This window comes from Malania oleifera, chromosome 13 (assembly GCF_029873635.1).
Source record: "Malania oleifera isolate guangnan ecotype guangnan chromosome 13, ASM2987363v1, whole genome shotgun sequence".
Lineage (NCBI taxonomy): Eukaryota > Viridiplantae > Streptophyta > Magnoliopsida > Santalales > Ximeniaceae > Malania > Malania oleifera.
In genome coordinates, this window is record NC_080429.1 from 46,520,976 (window position 1) to 46,543,341 (window position 22,366).

The following is a 22,366-nucleotide window of genomic DNA, read 5'->3' on the forward strand; positions in this document are numbered from 1 at the left end:
TAGATTGACAAGCCGCGCTAGATTGCAGGCTCGAGGCAGGCTCCTCCTCCTAAAAAATACTGTCGGACACGGTTGGCGAATTAGATGACGTTGTAGCAGGAGGTGGCACGCAAGCAAATGAAGCCTGTGGTACTGGTGTAGGTGCCGCTAGTGGAATAGATAGAGTGGGGGCTGGTGGTTGTGGAGTAGCAGCGTGTGGTAGAATAAGAGGGGGTGCAGATGAGATAGATGGCACGAGATGTCCCTAGAAAGAGTCCCATCATCCACCAAGAAGCATATGAGAGGAATGACATCAGGGGAAGGGGTAAGAGGTGGCCTCACTTGAAGTGGTGTTAGGGACCATGGAACATCAACTAGGAGAATAAAGGGGGTCATCATGGACAAAACTGGCGGGGCAGGTGTCAAAGTGTCTGATGGCTCAGTGGCCGGCTCTAGAGAGGAGGGTACCTTAAAAGAATGTGCAGGGTGATGAGCCTTGCTTGCAATGGCAGCAGTGGAAGGTGGGATTTACTCAAAAAAAGCCTCTTGCTCACTCTCACTGGAGGACTCAACCTCGATCATCACCGGACTTGCCAATGGAGTGGTCTGAGGAGGGGGACATGGATGTGCAAGAGAGCGCGTGACTGGTGAAGGAGGTGAGCTAGTAATGACCTTGTAGAAGACAACGAGACCTCCTGTGTGGCTGAGGGAGATAGGGGCTGTAGAGACCTGCATAATTTTCATAATTTAATAATAGGAGAAAGAGAGAAAAGCAAAAATTAAGACAGGGTCTCGTCGACAAACACAGGGGCTTCGTTGACGAGCACACATGAGGGTCTCATCGACGAGGACGTGTTTCGTCGATGAGAAGATACTGAAAGACTATTTTCCAAATTCTGAATTTCTTCAACGAGGAATAGGCATTCATCGACGAACTTGCTTCTTGATCTTGATGACAATGGGACGTGGCTCATTGACAAAGGCCAATGTATAAATAGCCTAAACCTCATTTTTCAACTAAAATTATCACACGAATCACTCTCTCTCTCTCCTCAGTTCGTCCCCTACCCCTTCTCTCTAAGTTTTTGGGCCAAATTCTCATTGGTTCAATGATCCAAGGCCACCACGACACTCTTGGGAAAGTTCTCTTCAAGTCTATTGGAGTGGATATTTGGTGGGGCTGGTTTGAAATTCATCCCAATCTCAGCGTAAGACATTTTATTTAGTATTTGCCTTTCCCACAATTATAAGAAATGTAGTAAATGAGGAAATATTGATATTTTGTTATAGGAGATGTTGTTTTCAGGGTGTTGAGTGGGGAACCTTGCAGTTGTAAGGCCAGAATACAATAGGGGCTTTTCAAGAATTAGGTAATGGAAATATGCTATGCTAGGGAGTTTATAGAATGTATAACAGAGGATTATGTATGTATATTTTCAAGCATGTTGATCAGTTTATTTTTCTAGATTATCATGAGTGTTATTATTTTAGAGAGATTGCAGATACGAAGCATGAGATTTTAATTACATAGTTGTGTGACCTGAGTTTATTATAGTTTAGTATGTTGATTATGAAATTTTACAGATATTTAGTTATACAAGTTTATTAGCAGAAAGTAAGATTTATAGCATTTGTCAGAATAACATGATTTATAAATCATAACACTTAGATAGATATTACAGATATTTCAGAAAGAAATTACAGATATTACAGACAGATATTATTGATGTTTCCATAAGATATTACAGATATTATAGATATTTCAAAAAGAAATTACAGATATTATAGATAGATATTACAGATATTCTAGATAGATATTTCAGATATTACAGCTCAGATTTATAGTGTTATGGTTGTTTTGAAATCATGTTAAAACAATAAGATATATATATATATATATATATATATATTATTACACAGTATCAGATCTCTGAGGAAATTATAGATAGAGATATATAGTAGAGCACGGTACCGTTGCTATTATAGATAGAGTGCAACCACATAACTCAAATAGTATGTGGAATCCGTCTAACCGTGTCAAGAGAGATTGTAGTCTCTCCAGTGAGCTGGGTTGAGATGACCGGTTAGACGATGTTAGAATTAGAGATTGCCCAGAGAGATTGCAGTGGGCTAGATTGGCGGATGATAGAGATATAGATTGACTTGCTTGGTAGGCCAACCAGAGTAAGTCCAACCTATGGGCTGCACAACCTTGTCATGAGGGGTTAAATCAAGACATACAGATCATAGGTTATTAGCAGAAGTTCCTATGTACAAATATATTATACAACAGCAATTTATATTATTATATTAGTAGTATGTACAGATAGTAAACTCAGATACATAGTTGTATTTTAAATTACATTACATGTGTTTTGTACAGTATATCAGGTTACTCATTTTATAGTATTAGTATTATTTTGGTATATTAAATGTGCAACTCGGCCACCACACACTAGTGATAGCATATTTCCTCTTACTGAGCGTTGTCTCATCATAGTGACTTACTATTTTTTAGGAGATCCAGCTAGGCGAGCAGATCAGACTCGTGGGTAGAGATTATCTTGCACTGCCCATACTGGAAGGGTAGGCATTTTGTTGATACCAGTGGCTTGGGGTAGATTCGAGATTTTGGTGATGTCACTGGGTATTCTGTAATATTTACATACACTATGAGATTTATAGTTTTCTAGTATTGTATATGACAGTTTACAGTTCTTGTATACTGCTGCTTAGGTATATATGATGTATAGAGTTTCCTCAGTACTCCCTTAAGCTTGAGATATTTTCAGTAATATTTCAAACATATGGTATTTATGTTATATATAGTTGAAATAAAAAAAAATGTTATATAAGTAGCAGGTCGTTATAGTTTGGTATCAGAGCCTAGGTTGCTAGGTTTTGTAGACTCTTGAATGTAGCAGATACAATATCAGAGAATAGGAAAAAAAAATTGAGATTTTTTTTCTATGTTCTGGATACATGATTTTCATGGTGGTTTCTGTGTCTTTCCTAGGGTGACGATTTCAGAAAGTCATAGTAAACTATCAATGAGTCATGTGTCTAGGTTGCAGGATTGAGTTTTGGGTCAGGAATAGGAGTGATAGTTAATAGAGAATCTAAGGTTTTAGTTGAATGAAATAAATTAGATTTTTACGAGAGATAGGATCCTGAAATAGTGTTCTTTGTAATTACATGATGGATCCAGGAAGCAATGGTACGATTGCTAGAGGTGATAGACCAAGACCCTCCAGTATAGGAGATGGAGATACATATGCAGTATTGCGCAGAGTCACCCAGCAGGTGATGGCTGAGATGGCTAGGAGCGGGGGAGAGCGTGGCTGCATGATCGAGCAGTTTACTCGGATGAAGCCTCCATCTTTTGCTCGAGGACTTGACTTGATTCTAGCTGAAAATTGGGTTCAAGATGTTGAGGAGATTTTGGCGGTGCTGGCATGTACAGAAGAGCAGAAGGTGTTATTTGCATTATTTAAACTGTTAGGAGAGGCGAAGCACTGGGGGAGGTCAGCGCGATTGATTGAGGAACAAAGGTTGGATCCAATGCCAGTATCGTGGAGTCGGTTCAAGGAATTATTCTTCAAGCGATATTTCCTTACTATCGTTCGAAGCATAAAGGTAGCAGAATTCTTGCATTTAGCTCAGGGGCTGATGACAGTGTCTCAGTATGCCACATGATTTATTGAGTTGTCCCGTTTTGCCCCACACTTGGTATCAGATGAGGAAAAAAAAGTAAGGAAGTTTAAGGAAGGCCTAAGATATAATTTATTTGAGCAATTTATCGGTTTCCGGGCCCAGAAATTTGGGGAGGTGGTGGATAGAGCTGCTTTTATTGAGAATGGTATACAGAGAGGTACTGCAGCTCAGAGTCAAAGGAAGTGGTTTGCGCCTCAGGATTTTCAGGCGAGTTCTAACCGAGGGCCATAGAGAGGAAATTTATATGGGGGTAGTCAGGGACGGATGATGGGGTGTGGTGGTTCTTAGCATGGACGGGCTATTCCTACCTATATTAGATATGGCTGGAGACATCCAGGTGAATGTAGAACGGGAGAGGACATTTTCTACCACTATGGGAGACCCGAGCACAGGTTTTAGTCATGTCAGGGATTGCCAACTTAAGCATAAGCTCCCAGACTGTTTTGGGGTGGTTATCAAGCACCCCGTGGAGGCCACCAGAGGAACACTGCATTGGTGAGAGTCTATGCGTTGACGTCGAGTGATGCCGAGGCAGCTGGAGACGTAGTTACAGGTACCCTTACTATTTTTTCATATAAAGCTGTTGTTTTATTTGATACAGGTGCCAACCACTCTTTTACTTCATCGGTGTATGCTAAATCAACGAGGTATAGGGCACAAATATTGAATGTTGGGTTGGTAGTAGTTACGCCGACTGGATTAGTGGTGAGATGTAAGAGGGTACTCAAGAGCTTTCCAGTTACTATTCAGGGGAAGGTAGTGCCAGTCGATCTTGTGATGTTAGATATGCAGGGCTTTGATATAATTTTGGGTATGGATTGGTTGGAAGTTAACCATGCTAGTATCGATTGCAACTTGAAAGAAGTGGTTTTCAGACCTCCAGATGAGCAAGAATACATGTTTATTGGTTCACGTGTACGTTCTTCACCACAGCTTGCATCAACTATTCTAGTGGAAAAACTGATTCAAGAAGGCTGTCAGGGATTTCTTACCTACAAAAAAAAATTGCTAAAAGAAGAACTGAAATAAGCTGATATTCCTATGGTCAGAGAATTCTTATATGTATTTTCAGAAGAATTACCTTGTTTGCCACCAGATCGTGAAGTTGAATTTGCTATGGAGCTTCTATCGGGGTCAGTGCTAGTGTCTAAAGCACCTTACCGAATGACCCTAGCTGAGTCAAAATAACTAAAAGATCAATTACAAGAATTGTTGGATAAGGGATTTATCAGGCCCAGCGTGTCACCTTGGGGAGCACCAGTTCTATTTGTGAAAAAGAAAGATGGGACCATGAGGATGTGTATAGATTATAGAGAGATAAATAAACTGACAGTTAAGAATAAATATCCTCTCCCCAGGATTGATGATTTGTTTGATCAGCTCCAGGGGACCCAGGTTTATTCTAAAATTGACCTGCGGTCGGGTTATCATCAGGTGAAAGTTAGGGCATAAGATATTTCAAAGATGGCGTTTCGAATGAGATATGGGTATTACGAGTTCTTAGTGATGCCATTTAGATTGACTAATGCACCAGAAATATTTATAGATTTAATGAATCGAGTGTTCCATCAGTATTTGGACCAGTTTGTGGTTGTATTCATTGATGATATACTGGTCTATTCGAGAAGTTTTGAGGAGCACAAGCATCATTTGAGGCTGGTATTGCAAACATTGAGAGAGAGAAAGTTATACGCAAAGTTCAAGAAATGTGAATTCTAGCTGAGGCAAGTTTCTTTTTTTGGCCATGTGATCTCCGAGGCAGGTGTATCAGTTGACCCAAGTAACATGGGGGCAGCAGTGAATTGGGTAAGGTCAAGGAATGTCCAAGAAGTCAGGAGTTTTCTAGGTTTGGCAGGCTACTACCGACGCTTTGTTAACGATTTCTCCAGTTTGTCAAGTCCACTGACACGACTTACAAGGAAAAATGTAAGGTTTGAATAGACTGATGATTGTGAGCAGAGCTTTCAGGAATTGAAACAGAGGTTGGTTACTGCCCTAGTGTTGGCTATCCCATCAAGGGAGGATGGGTTTGTGATATAAAGTGACGCGTCCCTTAAGGGACTTGGGTGCGTATTGATGCAGCATGGTAGGGTTATCGCGTATGCTTCTAGACAGCTTAAAGAATATGAGAAAAACTATCTTGTACATGATTTGATGTTAGTTGCGGTGGTATACGCTCTCAAGATCTGGAGGCATTATGTATATGGTGGGACGTGCGAAATCTTCACGGATCACAAAAGTTTAAAATATTTCTTTACCCAAAAAGAACTAAATACGTGGCAAAGAAGATGGCTAGAACTTATTAAAGACCATGACTACACTATCAGTTACCACCCAGGGAAAGCGAATGTGGTAGCAAATGCATTGAGCAGGAAATCAATGGGACCAGTACTGGCAACTATGGAGATTCAGCACCCTATTTTGATGGATTTAGAAAGACTTGGCATAGAATTAGTAGAAGATAATCCTCAAGCATTTATTTCTAGCCTAGTGGTACAACCTACGCTCTATGAAAATATTAAGGTTGCTCAAGGGGACGACATAGAGTTTGCAGAGGTAATAGCGAGAGTACGGGATAGTCAGGGAGAGGAGTTTAGTATCTCTAATGACAGAGCTCTGAAGTTTCGCACCAAGTTGTGTGTGCCTATAGATGATGATATTAAAAGGACGATTTTGGAAGAGGCTCACATATCACTATACACAGTTCATCCCAACAGTACTAAAATGTATAGGGACCTTCGATAGTATTTTTGGTGGAGTGGAATGAAAAAATAAATTGTCAAATTTGTATAGCAATGTTTGACATGCTGGTGGGTTAAGGTTGAGCACCAGAGACCAGCAGAATAGTTTCAGCCACTCTTTATTCCAGAGTGGAAATGGGATCACGTCTCTATGGATTTTATTACTGGGTTACCACCAGTACGACATGGATTGGATGCTATTTGGGTGATTGTTGATTGTCTGACGAAGACTGCTCATTTCATCCCTATCAAAGTCGGCTATTCCATGGACAGATTGGCAGAAATATACGTTCAAGAAATAGTTTGTGCCCATGGTGTACCAGTATCCATAGTCTTAGACCGAGATCCTCGATTTACTTCACAATTTTGGAAAAGTTTTTAGAAGGCTATGGTACACAATTAGCATTTAGCATTACTTTCCATCCCTAGACAGATGGCCAAACTGAGAGGACGATCCATACATTAGAAGATATGCTTCGTGCACGCGTGCTAGATTTTGGGGGTAACTGGACTCAGTTAATGCTGATAGTTGAATTTGCTTATAATAACAGCTATTGGGCTAGTATCGATATGACACCCTACGAGACATTGTATGGTAAGAGGTGTCGTTCCCCTCTTTTCTGGGATTAAGTAGATGAGAGGAGAGTTTTGGGTCCAGAGATAGTACAGCAGACGTATGATAAGGTCTGAGTAATTAAAGAAAAAATCAGAACCGCGCAGAGTCGGCAGAAAAGCTATGTAGACACTCCCCATCGGGAGTTAGAGTTTGACATGGGAGATCGAGTATTTCTGAAGGTAGCTCCTCTGAGAGGAGTTATGAGGTTTGGGAAGAAGGGCAAGTTGAGCCCTAGGTATATTGACACTGTTGAGATACTTAAGAGAGTGGGGTCAGTTGCCTACAGGCTAACTTTGTCACCAGCTTTATCTAGAATACATGACGTATTTCATGTAACTATGCTGTGGAAATATGTCCTAGATCCATCCCACATAATCAATTATGAGGAAATAGAACTTAAAGATTCATTAGCTTATGAAGAAGAACCAGTACAAATCTTGGACAGAAAGACACAAGAATTGCGTACCAAAGAAATTCAACTAGTAAAAGTTTTCTGGAGAAACCATGCTATAGAAGAAGCTTCGTGGGAACTTGAAGAAGAAATTAAACAGAAATACCCACACTTATTTAATGAGTTATAGTATTAGTTAGTATGATAAAGATAAAGTTTGTTTAGCATAGAGTGATATTTATGTTGTATTTTAGGTTATAGGATAGGTAGTATTTTGGTTTTGGGGGAATTTTTCTTTTTGAATATATTTGTAATCTCCCAGAAGTTCGAATGTAACCATGGTATTCCTCTGCCATAAGTGAGAGTAAGTAATAAAATAAGTAGACCATTTTTCTTCAGATAATAATGTATGCTACAAATAGTAAACTTCGAGGATGAAATTTTATAAGGAGGGAAGAATGTAGAGACCCGAATAATTTTCATAATTTAACAATAGGAGAAAGAGAGAAAAGGATAAATTAAGACAGGGTCTCGTCGATGGGGACGTGTTTCGTCGATGAGAAGATACCGAGAGGCTATTTTCCAAATTCTGAATTTCGTCGACGAGGAGTAGGCATTTGTCGATGAATTTTCTTCTTGACCTCGTCTACGAAGTGACGTGGCTCATCGATGAAGGCAAGCGTATAAATAGCCTAAACCTAAATTTTTAGCTAAAATTTTCGCACAAATCACTTTCTCTCTCCTCAGTTCATCCCCTCCCCCTTCTCTCTAAGCTTTCAGGCCGAATTCTCGCTGGTTCGATGATCCAAGGCCACCACGACGCTCCTGTGAAAGTTATCTTCAAGTCTGCTGGAGCGGATCGTTGGTGGGGCTGGTTTGAAATTCGTCCTAATCTCAGGGTAAGACATTTTATTTAGTATTTGTCTTTCTCACATTTATAAGAAATGTACTAAATGAGGAAATATTGATATTTTGTTATGGGAGATGTTGTTTTCAGGGTGTTAAGTGGGGAACCCTGTAGGTGTAAGGCCAAAATACAGTAGGAGCTTTTCAGTAAATTAGGTAAGGGAAATATGCTATGCGAGGGAGTTTATAGAATATGTAACAAAGTATTATGTATGTATATTTTCAAGCATGTTGATCAATTTATTTTTCCAGAATATCATGAGTATTATTATTTTAGAGAGATTACAGATATGAAGCATGAGATTTTAATTACACAGTTGTGTAGCTTGAGTTTATTATAGTTTAGTATGTTGATTATGAAATTTTACAGATATCCAGTTATACAAGTTTATTAGCAAAAAGTAAGATTTATAACATTTGTCAGACTAACATGATTTCTAAACCATAACACTCAGACAGATATTACAGATATTTTCGAAAGAAATTACAGATATTACAGAAAGATATTATATATATTTCAAAAAGAAATTACAGATATTGCAGATAGATATTATCTCAGAAAGAAATTACAGATATTATAGACAGATATTACAGATATTCTAGATAGATATTTCAGATATTACAGCTTAGATATATAGTGTTATGGTTGTTTTGAAATCATGTTAAAATAGTAAGATAAATATATATATTATTACACAGTATCAAATCCCTAAGGAAATTATAGACAGAGATATACAGCAGAGCACAGTACTGTTGCTATTACAAATAGAGTGCAACCACATAATTTAGATAGTGTGTGAATTCCATCTAACCATTCTAGGAGAGATTGCAGTCTCCCCAGTGAGCTAGGTTGAGGTGGCTGATTAGACGATGTTAGATTTGGAGATTGCCTGGAGAGATTGCAGTGGGCTAGATTGGCGGATGATAGAGATATAGATTGACTTGCCTAGTAGGCCAACTAGAGTAAGTCCAGCCTACGAGCACAACCCTGTCATGAGGGGTTAAATCATGACATACAGATCCTATGGTATTTGTAGAAGGTCCTATGTACAGATATATCATACAACAGCAATTTATATAATCATATTAGCAGTATGTATAGATAGTAAACTCAGATACACAGTTGTATTTTAAATTACATTACATGTGTTTTGTACAGTATATCAGCTTACTCATTTTATAGTATTTGTATTATTTCGGTATATTAAATGTGCAACTTAGCCGCTGCACACTAGTGATAGCATATTTCCTCTTACTGAGCGTTGTCTCATCCTAGTGAGTTACTATTTTTTAGGAGATCCAGTTAAGTGAGTAGATCAAGCTCGCGGGTAGAGATTATCTTGCACTGCCCATACTAGAAGGGTAGGCGTTTTTGTAATACCAGTGGTTTGGGGTAGATTTCAGATTTTGGTGATGTCACTGGGTATTCTGTAATATTTACATACACTATGAGATTTATTGTTTTTGGTATTGTATATGACAGTTTGTAGTTCTTGTGTACCACTACTTAGGTATTTATGATATACAGAGTTTCCTTGGTGCTCCCTTGAACCTGAGATATTTTAAGTAGTATTTCAGACAGATGGTATTTATGTTATATATAATTGAAATAAAAAAAAGGTTATATAAGTAACAGGTAGTTACAAGGGCGCTAAAGGTATTGAAGGGGCAAGGTCGCGATAGTCGCGGGGGATCTCGAAAAGTGGAAGGTCACGAGTGCACTCAGGAAGCATAATCTAAGTGCCTCAACCAACTTCTCGAATCACTGGGAAATTGACGCCTTGGTCATCGCTAGCTCATGGCGTACCTCAACGTAGAATGTTTCAATCTCATTGTGTAGGTGGCCCAGGTCATTCCCTGCCTAAGGCACACTGGGGGATGCTAGTGGAGGAGTGGTCGTTGCTGGAGGAACGACCTCCGAGGGTGCCGCTGCTAAAGTGGAGGGCTTAATTGTCGTCGTGCTCTTCTTGTTCGAAGCTTTTCATGGTGACGTCACTGGTAGGTATATGGGCTCATCTTCGAGGTCGTGAAGGAAGTTTGGTACAAGGAACTCAGACCCTGGGACTCCCTCAAATGGAGCCCACTAATGAACCTTCAGCTTGGCTGTGAGTACCAACTGCAAGCTCTAGTGCCACTTCCTCTCAGTGGTGACCTCGCCAATGGGTATGTGCATGTCTGCGTCTCCCAAGTTAATTTTAGGACACATCAACATCACTATGATAAGCTGGGCATATAGAATAGGAGTCTCCTCAGCTTCCTAGCAGTATGACCGTGCCCAGGCTTCAGCGTTGGCTTCCTTAGCTTTGGGAGCTTCATGTTCCTCACATTGAACTTGATCATCTCATCTATGATCATCTAAGGGATATCCACCTTCATATTGTTGTGCACAATGTATAGAATCTGTAGGTGGATGCTGCGCTGCTCTAAATGGTGTCTAGATGCACAGATATTGCGCTGGAGGATCAAATCCAAGAGGAGCAGATATTTTGGTACCCTGCTCTGAGCTATGCATGTGCCTCACACCATATTACCTCCATCATAATATTGGCCGTGGAACATCTGTCAGATGATATGTGGACATTTAAGGAGTCCAGTGCATCCCATGATATGCCATCAGTCAGGATGGGACCATGCCCTATCAATCAAAGTAGGGGCGAGCTCAAACCCCATGCCTTGAATGATAATGGACCAAACTTTTGTCTGCGGATCGTGGTGCATATTCCGATAGAATTCTTGAACTAGTTCAGGATGACAGAAGGCGGTCGACAAGGTTATATAATGGTCAAATTTCCTCCTTTCGAGGATCTTGAAGCAACGCTTCTTCTATTCATGAACCCAAGTCTCTTCTAGCCAAAAAGTGTACATCGACTTGAAGTCGTAGTCCTCAAGGTCATCCTAGAAGATTTCAACCTTCTGGAAGACTAGGTTTGCTCTTTTTGGGCCACTCGACCCCTCGATGGTGCTGGTGCCTATGGTGTGGGCTCAGACCCCGATGAAGGCTCATCTCTTGACTAAAATGGAGCCCTCCTATGCTTGGCAGCATAATGAGAGGATTGGGGTTGCTTTGAAGCAACCCAAGACTCCGAACAATGAGGCATTTTTGGGGAAGGAAGAATGAAGATGGTCTAATAAGGTAAGGGGCTTCACTGTATATGGAAGAAAAAGCAGAGGAAGGGATAAAGGTGCTGGAAGATGAAGGGTGAGAGGTATAGCCACAGGGAAGGAAAAAAAGCTGAAACCCTAGGTTCTTTAGATGGAATGTCATTCACTGGGAAGATCATCGGAGCCAAAGGAGGTGGCCGGAGAGTCGCTAGAAGCTCAGAGGTGGTGAAGGAGGTTCGGGCGACTTGGTCGAGTGTGGGTGCGATGAGGATCGACCAAGAAATAAGGAGAATGGGAGTTGGAGAATCACAATAGAAAAAGGGTTTAAAGTGATTTTTGACAGTCTTGACCAGGTCACGCTAGCGTTTTACTAGTCGCGCCCTAGTCGCATCCCCAACTTAAATAGGAACACTGACTCCTAACCAAGTTGCGCCCAGCTCAGTGCTAGTCGTACACATGATCAAACCTCTCAATAATTTACAATTTTAGAAAAGTTTAGAGATTCAACTAAGTTACACCAAGGCGGTGCTCATCGTGCTCATGGTTGAACCTCTACGTATTTTGGAAGCTCGGAAGACTTTTAGGGCTCGACCAAGTTGCACCTATGTATGCTAATTGTGCCCTAATCGCACCCCTAACTAACCTAAAACCTATTCTAAGGACTTTAAACCCTATCTACACTACACCATACAACCTAAGGACTCAAAGAAGAAGGAAAAAGACTTGGGTTGCCTCCTAGAAGCACTAAATTTACCTTCTTCAACCAGACGCAATGAAAGCTCATTTTGAACTCACCCTGGTTTGAAAATAGGGGTTTCTTCCACCATTTCCTCATTAAACCACGTATCCCCTACCCATAGTCATCCCTATAAACTAAAGGCCAAAAAATGAATGACAAGAATTTGCTCATACGGGCCCTCTAGGCCAGATATAGAGGGGCTCTCAGGCTGAAGTGTATCCTCTAGAGGGTCCCTCCATAGAATTGAGGGAATCACTTCCTTAACACATTCATCGTTCATGTCAATGTCCATAGCTTGGATGTCATCGGGTGGATGTTGGGAAGCTTGGAATACATTTGGATGGAGCTGCATATAGCAAAAGAACACATCCATAATCCAGTTCTACACTGAATGTAGGCATTAACCGTAGCTAAGAATGATCGTCCTAATAGGACAGGGATCAGATCCTTGGTTGAGTCAGAAGGTTCCATATCCAAGACAATGAAGTCAACAGGATAGTAGAACTCAATTTTGACCAAATCGTCCTTTATCACACCCCAGGGCCTTTTTACTGATCGATCAGTGAAGCTTAAGGTGACCGAGGTGGGCTTCAGCTCTCTTAAATTGAATTGCTTATAAACCAAGTAGGGATGGAGGTTCACACTCACACCCAAATATAAAAGAGACCTATCAATGGTGTAATCGCCAATTACACATGAAATAATAGAAACGTTGGGGTCTTTCGATTTTGGTAGAAGGTGTCCTAACAGAATTGAGCTCACATGCTTAGCCTGCCTAACTTGTTTGTTCATGTGTACCCTCGACTTTTGCTTCTGTGTACACAAGTCCTTAAGGAACTTGGAATATGCAGGCACTTGCTTGATAACATCTAAGAGAGGAATGTTGACCTTGACTTGTTGGAATGTGTCGATGATGGACTTGGTATTGGATTCCTTCTTAGATTTAGAGGGTGCATGAAGAGCTACAGGGAATGACATTGCAAGGACATAATGGGGAAGTGCTCCATCATTAGAGAGGTTAGGTATCTCAGTATCAGCTATCGGACTAGGAAAAGAAGGATTACATGGTTCATGATCAAGTTCTTCCCTCAGCTTCTCCTTACCCATTTCTTGGTCTTACTTCTCCCCAACCCTATTGTTTACCTCCCTACCACTCTTAAGAATGGTCATAACCTAGGCTTGTTCATGATATGATGAACGACTAGTAGCCAGCTCACAGTCTACCCTATATTGGCCCTTAGGATTCACTAGAGGCTGACTTGGCAATTTACCATCATCTTTCATACTCAAAGAAGTAGCTAGTCGGCCAATGGTGGCTTCTAGTTTAGCAATAGATTAGGAGTGAGAGTGGAGTAATTTTCGATCAACTTGGTGATCAGCTTCGATTCCCTTAAGGGCTTTCAGCACCGTCTCTAAAAAGGAATCATATTTGGATTGAGGGGGAGATGGTTGCTGAAAAGATGAAGGTCTAAAGGCAGAAATGGGAGGATTTTGGGCATTTTGGTGTAGGCAAGGAGGTGGATCAGTGGGTGATTGTTGAGGCCTTTGAAATAGAAAACCCAGAGCTTGTAGCCTCGAAGAGAAGTTAGGATGCTTATTCCACCTAGGATTGTACGTGTTTGAATAGGGGTTATTGGTTAGCTTATCGTACCAATTATGGGTGACCTTAACTTCCTCCTACACAGACTCAGGCGGGGGAGGTGCATGGGGGCAATTGTAATAAGTTTGTGAAGGATCAGAGCGAATGACACACACCTTTGCACATGCCACATGCTGAGGTTGCTGTCTTAAGGATAAGAATTGATCTAACGTTTTAACTATGGTGTGCAGTGTGTGTGCAAGGTCATGGCCTGCGGCTAACTTATAGACTCCTTTAGGATTGGAAGAGGATGGTTGGGGCGGTCTACGAGAAGCAACAACTTGCTGTTGAGAATTTTCGCCGAGGTTCTTACAGAGAGCCCATGCCTTATTCTCATGTTTGGTGAGGAAAGTACCCCCCACAAGATGCATCTACCATGGACCGGTCTCACTATAGAAGGTCTGAACTAATTGCCACCTAGGGACTTGGTGGTGTAGGCATTTGTGCAAGAGGTCCCTAAAGCGCTCCCATGTTTCAAAAAATGGTTCCTCATCCACTTATAAGAAAATAGTGATGGCCTTCCTCAGCTGGTTAGTCTTCCCAATTGGAAAATACCTTTTCTAAGAACTCATGTTGCATAGTGGCCCAATTGGTCACCGAGTTTGGCTCTAAGGAATTCAGCCAACATTTGGCCTTGCCCTTTAGAGAGAACAAGAAAAGCCTCAATTAGAGGGTGTTATTACCAAAATTAGGCATGCACATAGTGGAACAAATTTCGAGAAATTCATCTAGATGATTGTAAGGATTTTTAGTCGAATTCTCATAGAAGTTGGGAAGCATCGAGATGATGGAAGTCTTAATCTCAAATTGCGCCACCTCGACCTCCGAGAGCTGGATTCAAGACGGCGAAGTGTATGTGTTGGGTGTTAAGTACTCTCTATGGGGCCGAAGAGGTTGCTCCTCCACCACATCTGGGCAGGGAGCCTAAGGTTCTGGGATTTGAAAGGTGGGAATTGGAGGGCGTTCAACCATGAATTTAGGTTTAGACAACTTGGCTAAGTTGGGACTAGAGGTAGATTTCCTAACGAACCTACAGGATCTCTTAATCTCAAGGCTTATAGGCACTAACTCAAGATCTAAAGAGCACAAACCAAGCATATAAACATGCAACACACAATCAAGACTTCGGAGTATCAAGCAAAAAGAAAAACAAAAGAAAACAAAGAAAAAAAATTATAGTACTCTAAACTAGAAATTGGCTTGCAACCATAACATAGTCCCTGACAACGGCACCAAAATTTGGTAGGCTTGCCAAGGCTTGGATCCTTAACTACCAAAGATAAAATTTATAAAACTAACCATCCCAAGTTTAGTAGAACAATGAGTAAGTCAGGTGTTGATCCACAGGGGCTAGGGTGTAGTTGTTAACCAATTGTAGCTTAATTTACTACATTTTGTGTAAAAGGTAAAAGGATGAGATTATGAAAAAGTTTTTCTAAAACCTACTTAAAGCATGTAAATTTACGTTAACACTACTCCTACAAAGCAAATCTCAAATTATGAATCAAGCCTAGACTGCTGTGCGCGTTAACTATATCCAATCAGCTATCCGTCCTAGGCTAACGGCTATGTGAACCATTCAGTGGCATAGAGTAGCGAAAGTGCACCAATCGTCCAAAGCATGATCGGGAAGCAAGGTATACTCTATCACAACGATCACAAGATCACCCTATACATGAACCATAGCTTAGTCCGTATAAGTAAATGAATCCCTAGCTAGGCTATCATTTACCGTAGTGATAAGTCCCTAAAATGCACTATTTTAGGCCCCCATTACCTTTGTTTTGTCTTCATTTATATAGTAAATACCCTTTGTTATCATAGTTCTGAGTTATGTAAGGTTTGTTTATGTTTTAGGAAAAATAAGTTAAAACTGGGGAGTTAAGCAATACGAGAAGCTAAGGGAGTAATAGGGAAGCTCAAAGCTCAAATGAGATGCTCAACCAAGCCCCTAGAGCCTCAATTCATCAAAGGAAAGAAGACCTTGCTCAACCATGTGGTGCGACCAGCAACACATAGGGGCGACTAGGTCACAAGCTATAGACACCAAGGTTTAGACTGAGAAAGAAATGATGTAAGGTTCAACCTAGTGCTTGAACAAGTGATCCCAAGGGGCAACTAGGTCGAGATACTAAAGCTGACTTAGCCAGAGATATTGAGAGTCATGACCAATAGCTCAACCAAGGAGACCATGAAGGGTGACCAAGTCGAGATCTTGAACTTTTCTGAAGACCAAGATCCTACAAGTCTCAACCATCACTTGACCAGCAAGACTCAAGAGTGTGATTAGGTCAAGAAGACCTGAATTTGAATTCTTGACCATAAGCTTCGATTAGGATGTGACTAGGGGAGAACTAAGGTGTGACCTGGTTGACATACATGAACTGCTTCGCGAGATCTTTGCAGAACTTTCCTATTTTGAATTTTAAACCTTGTAAACCCTTTTGGGTATAAATAATAGCTTCATCTATGTTCTTAGGGTTCCTCTTTGGCCTCTCTTAGGTTAGTGACAAGGCCTAGGAAGCCATTGAGAGCCATGTAGAGTAGGATTTACTGCTTTTTATTTTGAAACCTATACTGGTTTGTGCATGGAATCGTTGAAGGCCTGTGACAACCTTTGTGTTCCTTGTGCTGTCAGTTAGAGTAGATGGTTCTTGATTGTATTCTTGGTCATTAGTGAGAGGCATTAGAGTTGCAATTGAATCTGACCTTTATATGCTTTATTTACATGCTTTCTTTACTGCTTTCATTTAAATACATGCAATTTCAATTCTTGCACTTTACTTTCCATGCAAGTTTACATCTTTGAGTGTGATGATACCCAGGGGTAAAGATAGCCTAACTAGGGATTTAGTCACTTATATGGATTAGGCTACAGTTCATGTATGGCGGGGATCTCATGATCATTGTGATAGAGTATACCTTGGTTCCCAATCCTACTCTAGGCAATTGGTGCACCTTCGCTACTCTATGCCATCAAATAATTCACTTAGCCATTAGCCTAAGATAGATAACTGACCGGACATAGCTAGCGCATGCAATAGTCTAGGCGTGATTTATACTCTAAGATCTGTTTTCTAAGTGTAGTGTTAATATAGATTTACTACTTTTAGTAGTTGTTAGAAAAACCCAATCAAAATCTCTCATTTTTCCTTTTTACACAAAGTGTAGTAAATTAGGCTAGAAGTAGTTAACGATTGCACACCAGTGCCTGAGGATTGACATCTGACTTACTCACTTTCTACTAAACTTGGGTTAGTTTGATTTATAAATTTTATCTTTAGTAGTTAAGGACCCAAGCCTTGGCGAGCCTATCAAATATTGGCGTCGTTGCCGGGATTGTGTCACAATTGTAAGCCAATTTCTAGTTTAGAGTACTATGCTTTGTTCTTTTTTTGTTTTCTTTTATTTTTCTTTTTGCTTGATAATTTGAAGTCTTGATTGTGTGTTGCATGTGTATATGCTAGGTTTGCACTCTTTGGATCCTGAGTTAATGCCTATAGACCTTAAGATTGAGAGATCTCATAGGTCCATTAGGAAATCTACCTCTAGTCCCGAGTTAGCCGAGTCATCCGAACCTAAAGTCATGGCTGAACATCCTCCGGTTCCCACATTTCAAATCCCAAAACCTCAAGCTCCCTGCCAACTTGTGGTGGAGGTGCAACCTTTTTGGCCCCTTAGAGACTACTTTACACCAAATACATAAACTTCGTCGTCTTGTACCTGATTTGTGGATGTTGAGGGGGCGCAATTTAAAATCTAGACTTCCATCATCGCAATGCTTTCCAATTTCTATGGGAATTCGAATGAAAGTCCTTACAAGCATCTAGATGAATTTCTCAAAATCTATTCCACCATGGGCATACCTAATTTTGGTGATGACGCCCTTCGATTGAAGCTTTTCTCATTCTCTCTGAAGGATAAGGCCAAATATTGACTGAATTCCTTAGAGCCGAACTCGATGACCAACTGGGCCACCATGCAACAAAAATTCTTAAACAAGTATTTTCCAATTGGGAAGACTAACGAGCTGAGGAAGGCCATCACTGGTTTCTTACAATTGGATGGTAAGCTATTTTTTGAGACATGGGAGCGCTTTAGGGACCTTTTGGACAAATGCCCACATCACCAAGTCCCTAGGTGGAAATTAGTTTAGATTTTATATGAAGGATTTGTTGACCGAGACTGGTCCATGGTAGATGCATCTTGTAGAGATACTTTCCTCACCAAACATGAGAATGAGGCATGGGCTCCCTTCGAGAACCTCGTTGAAAATTCTCAACAGCATGTTGTTGCTGCTCGTAGACTGTCCCAATTGCCATCTTCCAATCCTAAGGAAGTCTATGAGTTAGCTGCGGGCCATGACTTTGCGCCCACACTGCACACCATAGTTAAAAATATAGATCAGTTATGTTCCTTAGGACAACAACCTTAGCCTATGGCATGTGCAGAGGTGTGTGCCATTTGTTCTGATCCTTTACACACATGTTATACTTGCCCCCATGTTCCTCCCCCGCCTGAGTTTATGCAAGAGGAAGTTCAAGCCACTCACAATTTGTACGATAGGCCATCCAATGATCCATATTCAAAAAAGTACAATCCTTGGTGGAAAGAAAACCCTAACTTCTCCTAAAGTCCACAAGTTTCGGGATTCCAATCTCAAAGACCTTAACAATCACCCACTGCTCCACCTCCTCTCCCATACCAAAATCCATATCTGTCCCTTGACCATCATCTTTTCAGAAACCATCTCCTCCTAAGCCCAAATATGATTCTTTTTAGGCGATGGTGCTAAAAGCCCTAAAAGGAATTAAGGCTGATCACCAAGTTGATCGGCAACTACTTCAATCTCATTCCCAATCAATTTCCAAGCTAGAAGCCACCATGGGGCAACTAGCTACCTCTTTGAGTATGAGAGATGAGGGTGAGTTGCCAAGTCAACCTCTAGTGAACCCTAAGGGCCAATATGGGGTAGAATATGAGCCATTTTCTGGACCCTCATTAGATCATGAGCAAGCCCAGACTGTAACCATTCTTCAAAGTGGTAGGGAGGTAAACAATAGGGCTGGGGAGAAGTTAGACCAAGAAAATGGTAAAGAGAAGATGAGGGAAGAGCTTGATGATGAGCCATGTGATCCTCCTTCTCCTAGTCTGGTAGCTAATACCGAGATGCCTACCCTCTCCAACGATCCCCCATTATGTCCCTGTAGTACCATTCCCTACAACACTTCATGCACCCTTTAAATCTAAGAAGGAGGCCACCACTGAGTCCATTATAGACACATTCCGACAAGTCAAGGTGAATATTCCTCTCTTAGATGCTATCAAGCAAGTGCCTACATATGCCAAGTTCCTTAAGGACTTATGCATGCAAACGCGAAAGTCGAGGGTGTACATGAACAAACAAATGAGGCTGGCCGAGCATATGGGCTCCATTCTATTATATCACCTTCCTCCAAAACTAAAATACCCCAACACACCAGCTATCTCTCATATGTAATTGGCGATTACACCATTGATAGGGCTTTTTTAGATTTAGGGGTGAGTGTGAACCTCCTTCCTTACTCAGTCTATAAGCAATTCAACTTAGGAGAGTTAAAGCCTACCCTAGTCACCTTGAGTTTTACTAACCAATTAGTAAAAAGGCACTAGGGTGTGGTAGAGGACGTCATGGTCAAAGTCGAGGAGTTCTACTATCCTATTGACTTCATAGTCTTGGATATGGAACTTTTAGACCCAACCAAGGACCTAATACATATCCTATTAGGATGACCATTCTTAGTTATGGCTTATGCCTACATTCAATATAAGATTGAGATTATGGACGTGTCATTTGGCAACATGCAGCTCCAACTGAAAGTATTCCATGCTTCCTATCATCCACCCGATGATGTCCAAGGTGTGGACGTTGACATGATTGGTGAATGTGTAAAGGAAGGGGCTCCCTCAATTCTGTGGAGGGGCCCTCTTGAGGATACACTTCAGCTAGAGAGCCCTTCTATATTTGGCTTAGAGGACCTGTATGAGCAAATTCTTGCCATCCATTATTTAGCCTCCCATTTAAAGGGATGACTGTGATTAGATGAGACATGGTTTAATAAAGAAATTGTGGAAGAAACCCCTTTTTCGAACCAAGGTGAGTTTGACATGAGCCTTCATTGCATCTGACTGAAGATGGTAAACTTAGTGCTTCTGGGAGGCAACTTGAGTATTTTTATTTTTCTTTTCGAGTACTTAGGTTGGACATTGTAGTGTAGATAGGGTCTAGAGTCCTTAGAATAGGTTTTAGTTTAGTTGGGGGTGTGACCAAGGCGCAACCAGCACATATAGGTGTGACTTGGTCAAGCCATGAAAGTCTTCTGAACTTCCAAAGTACTGAGAAGTTGGACTAGGTCTGTGACCATCACTCTTTGGCATGACTTGGTTAAGCCTTTAAATTCTCTGAACTTGCAAACTACCGAGAGGTTCAACTAGGGGCATGACCAATACTCAATTCTGGCACCATCTGGTCGAGAGCTAGTGTTCTTGTTTTTAGTAGGGGTGCAACCAGGGCATGACCAGCCCAGGGCGTGACCTGGTCGAGACTATTAAAATCATTTTAAATCCCCTTTCTCCCACAAGACTCGAATGACTTCTCTCCCTTGTTTTTTGGTCTTCCCTCATCGTACCGACTCCCGACCTAGTCGCCCAAGCTTCGTCCACCTCCCCTGAGCCTTGACGAGCTTCCATGGACCCTCTGACTACCAACCCTAGCTCTGATGATCCATTCTCCATGTGAGTCTCCATACAGTGACCTAGGGTTTCGGCTGGGTGATATTCCCTTGTGTCCATAGTTCTTCCCTTAATCTTATAGCACCATTGTCCCTTCCTTTGCTCCTTCTTCCAGCTACAATGAAGCCTCTCGCCTTATTAGAAATTCCTCATTGTTCAAAGTCTCGGGCTACTTCCACACAACCCCAAGCCTCTCATTCTACTATAAAGCGAAAGAAGGCTCCAATTCCTTTGAGAGATGATTCATCATCAGGGTCTAAGCATACCCATCTGCATCAGCACCGTAAAGGGGTCGAGCAACCCAGAGTACACTAACTCAGTCTTTTAGAAGGCCGAAAGCCTTGAGGATGACCCTAGATGACTATGACTTCAGGTTGATGTATGCATTCTAACTGGAGGAGACTCAGGTCCACGAACAGAAGAAGTGCTGCGTCAAAATCCTCAAAAAGAGGAAATTCAATCATTACATGACCTCGCCGACCGCCTTTTATCATCCCAAACTTATTCGGGAATTCTATCGACACATGCACCATGACTGGCAGACTGGAGTCTATTCCACTATTATTCAGGGCATGGGGTTTGAGCTCACTCCCTCTTTGATTGATAGGGTGTGGTCTCACACAGAGGCCGACGACATATCGTGGGACACGTTTGATTCTTCATATGTCCACCACATCATCTGACAGATGTTCCACAACTAGTATTATGACAGAGGTAATATACAACACAGCACGTGTACAGTGTAGAGTAAAGTGCTAGACTACCTGCTCTTGCTAGACCTGATCCTCTAGCGCAACATCTGCGCTTCCGGCCACCATTCAGAGTGATGCGACATCCACCTGCACGTGTTGTATGCAATTTGAAACAACATGAAGGTGGACATACCAGAGCTGATCATGGACAAATGATCACGTTCTACATAAGGAAGATGAAACACCCGAAGCTGAGGAGGCCAACGCGAAAACCTGTACGTGGTTAGGCTTATAGGGAGCAGAGGAGACCCTTGATTCCATACACACAACTGATTATGGCCATGTTAATGCACTTGAAGATCAACCTAGGAGATATAGATGTGCATATCCCCATCAGCAAGGTTACCACAGAGAGGACGTGGCGCCAGAGCTTGCAGTTGGTGGCTATGGCCCAACAGAAGGTTAACAGATGGGCATCTTTTAAGGGAGTCCCAGGGTCAGAGTTCATTGTTCCATATTTCTATCATGACCCTAAGGATGAGCCCGCATGACCACCGGTGCCACCTCCTCACCACATATCGAAAAGAAGAGACGTATTACTGCCGAGCCCTCTACTTCAATAATGGCACCGTCAGAGGTCATTTCTCCAGCGACAGCTCCTCCTCCACCTTCCCCCACTTTGGTGCCATAGGCAGGACATAGTCTGAGCTGCTTGCATCAATATTTCTAGAATTTTAAAGTGGTCACGTAGCATAAGAGAATAGAGATGCAAGAAATATGTGTCAAAGTTTTTGGGCAATCATAGAGGTCCTCCGTACCAACTTCCCACATACAGTAGCGTTGGTCATCCTTTTGAGAATTACTACTATGACAAAGTCGACTACAGCACCAGTTCCAACTCCTGCACCCTCTGTCTATTCTCCCCATTCCCTGTCATCACAACCATACTCTCCACCTCCCAAACCACACAGTACTCCACTAGTAAGCTCGGTGGTTATGATTGATATTGATACGTCTAGCGTGAGCAAGACAGCAGCCTTAATGGAGCAAGTTGTAGTGGGTGAGGTCAAATCCCC

At 41.5% G+C, this 22,366-nt stretch overlaps 2 non-coding genes across 2 annotated transcripts; one reads left to right on the forward strand and one right to left on the reverse strand.

Annotated features, from left to right (window-relative positions):
* The first annotated feature begins 14,250 nt into the window (after positions 1-14,250).
* Positions 14,251-14,356, forward strand: LOC131146995 (small nucleolar RNA R71). The gene has a single exon (XR_009134530.1). It is a non-coding gene; the product is annotated as a small nucleolar RNA R71 (small nucleolar RNA).
* A 3,499-nt stretch (positions 14,357-17,855) lies between these two features.
* On the reverse strand, positions 17,856-17,961 carry LOC131147093 (small nucleolar RNA R71). The gene has a single exon (XR_009134618.1). It is a non-coding gene; the product is annotated as a small nucleolar RNA R71 (small nucleolar RNA).
* Positions 17,962-22,366: the final 4,405 nt, after the last annotated feature.